Below are 9,098 nucleotides of genomic sequence, written 5' to 3' on the forward strand. Positions count from 1 at the left end.
TCTATCTATCTATCTATCTATCTATCTATCTATCTATCTATCTATCTAGTGTTCCGAGGCCATGAGTAAAACCATAATAAATTGCAATGGAATTGAATTTATTGACTAGTTATATAATGACCTTTCTTATTTTAACATAAGATACGTATTTTAGCCCTTAATTTGGGAAATAACTGGTACCACTGAAAGCAAATAAAAATAAATGTATAGTTTATTCACAAATGCACTCTATAAACCATAAGCATATTGAGTTTGGGTCTTGGCTATCACCAACATGCACCAGAGTACAGGAAATCACAAATACTAAATAGAAAATTGCCCCCCCATTCAACTACACACCCACTTTTGGTGAAGGGTATGACTTTCCGAAATTTTCCCTTATTTTGAGTTAAAAATCTGGGAAATATCCCTTTTTTTTTCAAACCTCAAAGTTGACAGGTATGCTTTAAACTAATCAGAAATCCACTCTATAGAGTACATTGCTAATGTGGTAAATGACTATTCTAGCTGCAAATGTCTGGTTTTTGGTGCAATATCTCCATAGGTGTATAGAGGCCCATTTCCAGCAACTCTCACTCCAGTGTTCTAATGGTACAATGTGTTTGCTCATTGCCTCAGAAGGCTAATGGATGATTAGAAAACCCTTGTACAATCATGTTAGCACAGCTGAAAACAGTTGAGCTCTTTAGAGAAGCTATAAAACTGACCTTCCTTTGAGCAGATTGACTTTCTGGAGCATCACATTTGTGGGGTCGATTAAATGCTCAAAATGGCCAGAAAAATGTCTTGACTATATTTTCTATTCATTTTACAACTTATGGTGGGAAATAAAAGTGTGACTTTTCATGGAAAACACAAAATTGTCTGGGTGACCCCAAACTTTTGAACGGTAGTGTGTGTATATATATATATATATATATATATATATATACACACACACACACACACACACACATCCATTATCTGTAGCCGCTTATCCTGTCCTACAGGGTCGCCTATCCCAGCTGACTATGGGCGAGAGGCAGGGTACACCCTGGACAAGTCACCAGGTTATTGCAGGGCTGACACAGAGACAAACAACCACTCACACCTACGGTCAATTTAGAGCCACCAATTATCCAAACCTGCATGTCTTTGGACTGTGGGGGAAACCGGAGCATCCACACAGACATGAGGAGAACATGCAAACTCCACACAGAAAGGCCCTCGCCAGCCGCTGGGCTCGAACTCAGAACCTTCTTGCTGTGAGGTGACAGTGCTAACCACTACACCACTGTCCCACCCCATACACCTTTTCCTATTAGTTTCACTGTAGTCCTGAATAATGTGCTCCAAGATGAATAACCATGCCTAATTAACACCAACAATGAGGCTATAAAGGGGTTAAAATACTTGGGTTAAAATGCTTGGCTCAATATTGTCCAATTATACAAAATGCACAACAGAATCGGCTGATGATTCAGAAGAACGAATCATTTCAGTAAAAAGATTCGAATCTTTGACAAGACCCTCATATATCCACCATTAAAGGGGAAGGAAAATATCAGGGTTATTATATTAAATAGAATATTCATCAGCTTGAATTCAGGTGTAAACAGCAGGATAAAAACAAGTACTAAATAGTACCCTATGTCAATACAGTACCATTTTTATATTATAGCAGCTTATTTATGACAATGAACTATTGTGTTCAGGTCGCATCCCAAATACCTTCCTTCCTCTTACTGAAAGAAGTCCACTAGGTAGGGTGCAAAATGGGTTGTAGGGACTAGTGCACTATAGTATTATTCATTTTGGATGTATCTTGTATTAACGGGCGCGAGACACATCTTCAAACACAAAAGAGGAAATGCGCGTGCGTGCGCGCGTGTGTGTTTGAACAGCACCTTGACACCTTTTATATCTACATGACAATGTGTGTGTGTGTGTGTGTGTGTGTTTCTGCCATTAACCTACTTTATAATCTAATTATATCTCTAGCTTAAATCCGAGCATAGAGCATGCACAGATTTTTTAAAATTTTATTATTATTATTATTATTATTTACATCTAGCCTACAACAGCTCAGTCTAAATAAACCCAATGAAAACAAGTGAGCGCACCAAGCATCACAAGACCCCACAGCATCCTGTCAAAGAAAAGCCTGGAAGGGAAACGGTGAGATTTCCACTGAAGAATGAACTTAAAGCATGTCGGAACCAGGAACATATTTTTAACGCACTTGAAAGGGCAACGCAACGGTCACGCGCTCACAATTAAGAGTGTAATTAGTAATGTTGTATTGCTAAGAGCTGTATGATGATGAGAGCCCTGATTAGAGGCAGGATGTCGGTTACCTGTGCTCCGGGTTGTTGGCTCGCGCTCTTCTTGTCCTGCCGTTTCTTTGTTCGCTGTGGATCACAGAGTGTTTGTCTGCGCGCGCGACCGTCAAGGCAACTACAAATAATCTTCACGCCCTCTTTCTCTCTCTGACCTTCGTGTCTTATATGGGTAATATCGCAGAGAGTGGAAAAACACCAGACTCTCCATGCAACAGGACTGTGTTTCTTAAAGAGACACGCGGATGCATACATACACGCACGCGCACGTTCATAACGGCTACGTGACACACCGAACCGTGCACGCGCTAACTGTGTTAACGCAAAGCGTGTAAATTGCTAATCTGGAGTGGAATGGAGTGGAGTGGAGTGTATTCTAGTGGAGTGGAGTGGAGTGGAGTGGAGTGTATTCTAGTGGAGTGGAGTGCATTGGAGTGGAGTGTATTCTAGTGGAGTGGAGTGGAGTGGAGTGGAGTGTATTCTAGTGGAGTGGAGTGTATTGGAGTGGAGTGTATTCTAGTGGAGTGGAGTGGAGTGGAGTATATTCTAGTGGAGTGGAGTGTATTGGAGTGGAGTGGAGTGTATTCTAGTGGAGTGGAGTGTATTGGAGTGGAGTGTATTCTAGTGGAGTGGAGTGTATTCTAGTGGAGTGGAGTGTATTGGAGTGGAGTGTATTCTAGTGGAGTGGAGTGGAGTGGAGTGGAGTGTATTCTAGTGGAGTGGAGTGTATTGGAGTGGAGTGTATTCTAGTGGAGTGGAGTGTATTCTAGTGGAGTGGAGTGTATTGGAGTGGAGTGTATTCTAGTGGAGTGGAGTGTATTCTAGTGGAGTGGAGTGGAGTGTATTCTAGTGGAGTGGAGTGGAGTGGAGTGGAGTGGAGTGTATTCTAATGGAGTGGAGTGTATTCTAGTGTGGTGGAGTGGAGTGTATTCTAGTGGAGTGGAGTGGAGTGTATTCTAGTGGAGTGGAGTGGAGTGTATTCTAGTGTGGTGGAGTGGAGTGTATTCTAGTGGAGTGGAGTGTATTCTAGTGGAGTGGAGTGTATTCAGGTGGAGTGGAGTGGATTCTAGTGGAGTGGAGTGGAGTGGAGTGTATTCTAGTGTGGTGGAGTGGAGTGGAGTGGAGTGGAGTGTATTCTAGTGTGGTGGAGTGGAGTGTATTCTAGTGGAGTGGAGTGTATTGTAGTGTGGTGGAGTGGAGTGTATTCTAGTGGAGTGGAGTGTATTCTAGTGGAGTGGAGTGGAGTGTATTCTAGTGTGGTGGAGTGGAGTGTATTCTAGTGGAGTGGAGTGTATTCTAGTGTGGTGGAGTGGAGTGTATTCTAGTGGAGTGGAGTGTATTGGAGTGGAGTGGAGGGTATTCTAGTGGAGTGGAGTGTATTAGAGTGGAGTGTATTCTAGTGGAGTGGATTCTAGTGGAGTGGAGTGGAGTGGATTCTAGTGGAGTGGAGTGTATTCTAGTATGGTGGAGTGGAGTGCATTCTAGTGGAGTGGAGTGGAGTGGAGTGGAGTGTATTCTAGTGGAGTAGAGTGGAGTGTATTCTAGTGTGGTGGAGTAGAGTGTATTGGAATGGAGTGTATTCGAGTGTATTGGAGTGGAGTGTATTCCAGTGTGGTGGAGTGGAGTGTATTCTAGTGTGGTGGAGTGGAGTGTATTCTAGTGGAGTGGAGTGGATTCTACTGTGGTGGAATGGAGTGTATTCTAGTGGAGTGGAGTGTATTCTAGTGTGGTGGAGTGGAGTGGAGTGTATTCTAGTGTGGTGGAGTGGAGTGTATTCTAGTGGAGTGGAGTGTATTGGAGTGGAGTGTATTCTAGTGTGGTGGAGTGGAGTGTATTCTAGTGGAGTGGAGTGGATTCTAGTGTGGTGGAGTGGAGTGTATTCTAGTGGAGTGGAGTGTATTCTAGTGTGGTGGAGTGGAGTGTATTCTAGTGGAGTGGAGTGTATTGGAGTGGAGTGCATTCTAGTGGAGTGGAGTGTATTGGAGTGGAGTGGAGTGGAGTGGAGTGTATTCTAGTGTGGTGGAGTGAAGTGTATTCTAGTGGAGTGGAGTGGAGTGTATTCTAGTGTGGTGGAGTGGAGTGTATTCTAGTGGAGTGGAGTGTATTCTAGTGTGGTGGAGTGGAGTGTATTCTAGTGTATTGGAGTGGAGTGGAGTGGATTCTAGTGGAGTGGAGTGTATTCTAGTGGAGTGGAGTGGAGTGTATTCTAGTGTGGTGGAGTGGAGTGTATTCTAGTGGAGTGGAGTGGAGTGGAGTGTATTGGAGTGGAGTGTATTCTAGTGGAGTGGAGTGCATTGTAGTGTACTGTATTGGAGTGGAGTGTACTGTATTAGAGTGTATTGGAGTGGAGTGTATTATAGTGTAGTAAAGTGGAGTGGATTGTATTGGTGTGGAGTGTATTGTAGTGTACTGGAGTGGAGTGTACTGTAATAGAGCGTATTGGAGTGGAGTGTATTATAGTGTAGTAAAGTGGAGTGGACTGTAGTGGAGTGGAGTGTATTGTAGTGTACTCTATTAGAGTGTATTGGAGTGGAGTGTATTATAGTGTAGTAAAGTAGAGTGGAGTGTATTGGTGTGGAGTGTACTGTACTGGAGTGAAGTGTATTGTAGTGTACTGTATTAGAGTGTATTGGAGTGGAGTGTATTAGAGTGTATTGGAGTGTATTGGTGTGGAGTGCACTGTAGTGTATTAGAGTGGAGTGGAGTGTACTGTATTAGAGTGTATTGGAGTGGAGTGTATTAGAGTGTATTGGAGTGTATTGGTGTGGAGTGCATTGTAGTGTACTGTATTAGAGTGGAGTGGAGTGTATTATAGTGTAGTAAAATGGAGTGGAGTGGACTGTATTGGTGTGGAGTGTACTGGGGTGGAGTGGAGTCTACTGTATCAGAGTGTATTGGAGTGGAGTGTATTATAGTGTAATAAAGTGGAGTGGAGTGTATTGGTGTGGAGTGCATTGTAGTGTACTGTATTGGAGTGGATTGTATTGTGTGTATTGGAGTGGAGTGTATTATAGTGTAGTAAAGTGGAGTGAAGTGTATTGGTGTGGAGTGGGGTGGACTGGAGTATATTGTAGTATACTGTATTAGAGTGTATTGTAGTGTAGTAAAGTGGAGTGGAATGCAGTGTATTGGAGTGGAGTGTATTATAGTGTAGTAAAGTGGAGTGGGGTGTATTGGTGTGGAGTGGGGTGGACTGGAGTATATTGTACTATACTGTATTAGAGTGTATTGTAGTGTAGTAAAGTGGAGTGGAATGTAGTGTATTGGAGTGGAGTGTATTATAGTGTAGTAAAGTGGAGTGGGGTGTATTGGAGTGGAGTGGGGTGATCTGGAGTATATTGTGGTGTACTGTATTAGAGTGTATTGAAATGGAGTATATTGTAGCGTAGTATAGTGGAGTGGAGTGGGGTGGACTGGAGTATATTGTAGTTGTAGCAAGCGTTCTAGGTGGGTGGAGCACAGAAGCACGGCAGGCCAGTACTGAGTTCTCAATAACTCTTTTATTGTCAGCTTTTCAGCTTCTACACGTTTACTCATATACATATACACACACGCCACACACACACACATGTTCTGGTTGGGAGAGAGCCCGCTCTGCTCTCGCTCTCTTCCTTAAATAGGACACGGCTCCTGGGAAGACACACAAACACAGGTTAATTCACATCAGGTGTAGTGATTCTGCCACTTACCTTCCCTGACTCCGCCCTCTGGTCACAGACCGACACTTGACCACGCCCCCACTGCCACAGTAGTGTTCTCTATTCGAGTGTATTGAAGTGGAGTGTATTGTAGTGTAGTAAAATGGAGTGGAATGTAGTGTATTGTAGTGGAGTGCGTTGTAGTGGAGTGGACTGGAGTATACTGTAGTGTAGTGTATTGGAATGGAGTAGAGTGTATTATAGTGGAGTGGGGTGGAATGGAGTGGAGTGTAGTAAAGTGTAGTAAAGTGGAGGTCAGTGTAGTGTAGTGTGGTGGAGTGTAGTACAGTGAAGTGGAGTGTCGTGTAGTGGAGTATAGTAGGGTGAAGAGGCATGGAGTGTGTTGTAGTGGAGTATAGTAGAGTGGAATGGGGCATAGCAAAGTGGAGTGTGGTGTGGTGGAGTATAGTAAAGCGGAGCGTGGTGGAGTGAACTAGAGTATAGCAAAGTGGAGTATGGTGCAGTGGAGTATAGCTGAGTGAAGTGTAGTATAGCGAGGTGGAGCGTGGTGTGGTGTGGTGTAGTATAGTGGAGTGGAGTGTGGTGGAGTATAGTGAAATGGAGTGTGGTGTGGTGAAGTAGAGTGGAGTGTGGTGGAGTATAGCTGAGAGGAGTGGAGTATAGCAAAGTGGAGTGTGGTGTGGTGGAGTACAGCAGAGTGGAGTGTGGTGGAGTGGAGTGAAGTGCAGCAGAGTGGAGTGGAATATAGCTGAGTGAAGTGTAGTATAGCGAAGTGGGGTGTGGTATGGTGAAGTAGAGTGGAGTGAAGTATAGCAAAGTGGAGTGGAGTATAATGAAGTGGAGTGTGGTGGAGTATACACTTGTGTTCAAAATAATAGCAGTCCAACACGACTAACCAGATCAATCACTGTTTTTGGTGGAAATTATATTACTACATGGCAAATAATTTACCAGTAGGTGTAGTAGAGTCATAGAAAACCAACAGACCCAACATTCATGATATGCATGCTCCCGAGTCTGTGTAATCGAATAATTAAGTGAAAGGGACGTGTTCAAAATAATAGCAGTGTGGAGTTTAATTAGTGAGATCATTCATTCTGTGAAAAAACAGATGTCAGTCAGGTGGCCCTAATTTAAGGATGAAGCCAGCACATGTTGTACATCCATTTCTCTCTGAAAACCTGAGAAACATGGGTCGTTCCAGACATTGTTCAGAAGAACAGCGTGCTTTGATTAAAACGTTGATTGGAGAGGTAAAACGTATACTGTAAAGAAGTGCAGAAAATGATGGGCTGCTCGGCTAAAATGATCTCCAGTGCTTTAAAATGGACAGCAAAGCCAGAGAGACGTGGAAGAAAACAGAAGACTACCATTCGAATGGATCGAAGAATAGCCAGAATGGCAAAGACTCAGCCAATGATCAGCTCCAGGGTGATCAAAGACGGTCTGAAGTTACCTGTGAGTACTGTGACAATTAGAAGATGCCTGTGTGAAGCTAATCTATCGGCAAGAAGCCCCCGCAAAGTTCCACTGTTAAAAAAAAAAGACGTGCTGAAGAGGATACAATTTGCCAAAGAACACATCAACTGGCCTAAAGAGAAATGGAAAAACATTTTGTGGACTGATGAAAGTAAAATTGTTCTTTTTGGGTCCTAGGGCCGCAGACAGTTTTTCAGACGACCCCCAAACACTGAATTCAAGCCACAGTACACTCTGAAGACAGTGAAGCATGGTGGTGCAAGCATCATGATATGGGGATGTTTCTCTTACTGTGGTGTTGGGCCCATTTATCGCATACCAGGGATCATGGATCAGTTTGCATATATCAAAATACTTGAAGAGGTCATGTTGCCTTATGCTGAAGAGGAAATGCCCTTGAAATGGGTGTTTCAACAAGACAACGACCCCAAACACACCAGTAAGCGAGCAGCATCAGGGTTCAAGACCAACAAAATGAAAGTTATGGAGTGGCCAGCCCAATCCCCGGACCTTAATCCGATAGAAAACTTGTGGGGTGACATCAAAAACGCTGTTTCTGAGGCAAAACCAAGAAATGCAGAGGAATTGTGGAATGTTGTCAAATCATCCTGGGCTGGAATACCTGTTCACAGGTGCCAGAAGTTCTCAGAAACCGTGGTTATACAACTAAATATTAGTTTAGTGATTCACAGGAATACTAAATCCTTAAGATTTTTTCAGTTTATACAGTAAATATTTGGAGTTTGTAATGAAAAATGCAGACACTGCTATTTTTTTGAACAGCCCAATGTTCATTTTTCTTCATTTTCTGTAAAGAAATTAAAATATTGATACATTTTTCTTCATGTTTTGATGTAGAATATAATGTGCATTGTTCCCAATGCATGGAAATAAAAACTATTATAAGGATTTTGAGCTTTACTCACGTTTTTAAACACACTGCTATTATTTTGAACACAACTGTAGCTGAGTGGAGTGTGGTGGAGTGGAGTGAAGTATAGCAAAGTGGAGTATAGTGAAGTGGAGTGTGGCGAAGTATAGCAAGGTGGAGTGTGGTGCTGTGGAGTATAGCTGAGTGGAGTGTAGTATAGCGGAGTGGAGTATAGTGAAGTGGAATGGAGTGGAGTAGAGTGGAATAAAGTCCTTTGAATTATTTCAGTTGTTTATGGGTGATTCTTAGAACTTACACTTGCACTTTTATGGTCTTTGTTCATATTTTTAAAAATAATAGAAATTTTGGACAAATAACACTTTCAGTGTGAAACTAGCTATAAAAAACTCTTTTAAAAAATTTACCACCTCTTAAATATGATTTTTTAATACTTTTCTCCTCCTGGAAGTTGTCAAAATCAGTGTTTTCTCCTTGTCACACACCCAGACTTACATGAAAATAAAGTTTAAGAGTTTCACTTATATGACAATTATTGATGCACTGGAATTAAGTAATACTAAAATAAATAAAATATATTATAATATTTGATTTGAGTCCAGGGCGGCATGGTGGTGTAGTGGTTAGCGCTGTCGCCTCACAGCAAGAAGGTCCTGGGTTCGAGCCCCGTGGCCGGCGAGGGCCTTTCTGTGTGGAGTTTGCATGTTCTCCCCGTGTCCGCGTGGGTTTCCTCCGGGTGCTCCGGTTTCCCCC

At 42.7% G+C, this 9,098-nt stretch overlaps 1 protein-coding gene across 4 annotated transcripts in view; it reads right to left on the bottom strand.

The window, feature by feature from the left end:
- Nucleotides 1-2,522, bottom strand: part of slc6a6a (solute carrier family 6 member 6a) — an 86,239-nt gene extending 83,717 nt beyond the window's left edge. For all 4 annotated transcript variants that reach the window (XM_060932476.1, XM_060932477.1, XM_060932475.1 and 1 more), the window contains exon 1: nucleotides 2,337-2,522. The gene's annotated coding sequence lies outside the window, so the exon portion shown is untranslated. The remainder of the gene's footprint in view (nucleotides 1-2,336) is intronic.
- Between the last annotated feature and the right edge of the window lie 6,576 nt (nucleotides 2,523-9,098).

Source organism: Neoarius graeffei, chromosome 10 (genome assembly GCF_027579695.1).
Source record: "Neoarius graeffei isolate fNeoGra1 chromosome 10, fNeoGra1.pri, whole genome shotgun sequence".
Taxonomy (NCBI): Eukaryota; Metazoa; Chordata; class Actinopteri; order Siluriformes; family Ariidae; genus Neoarius; species Neoarius graeffei.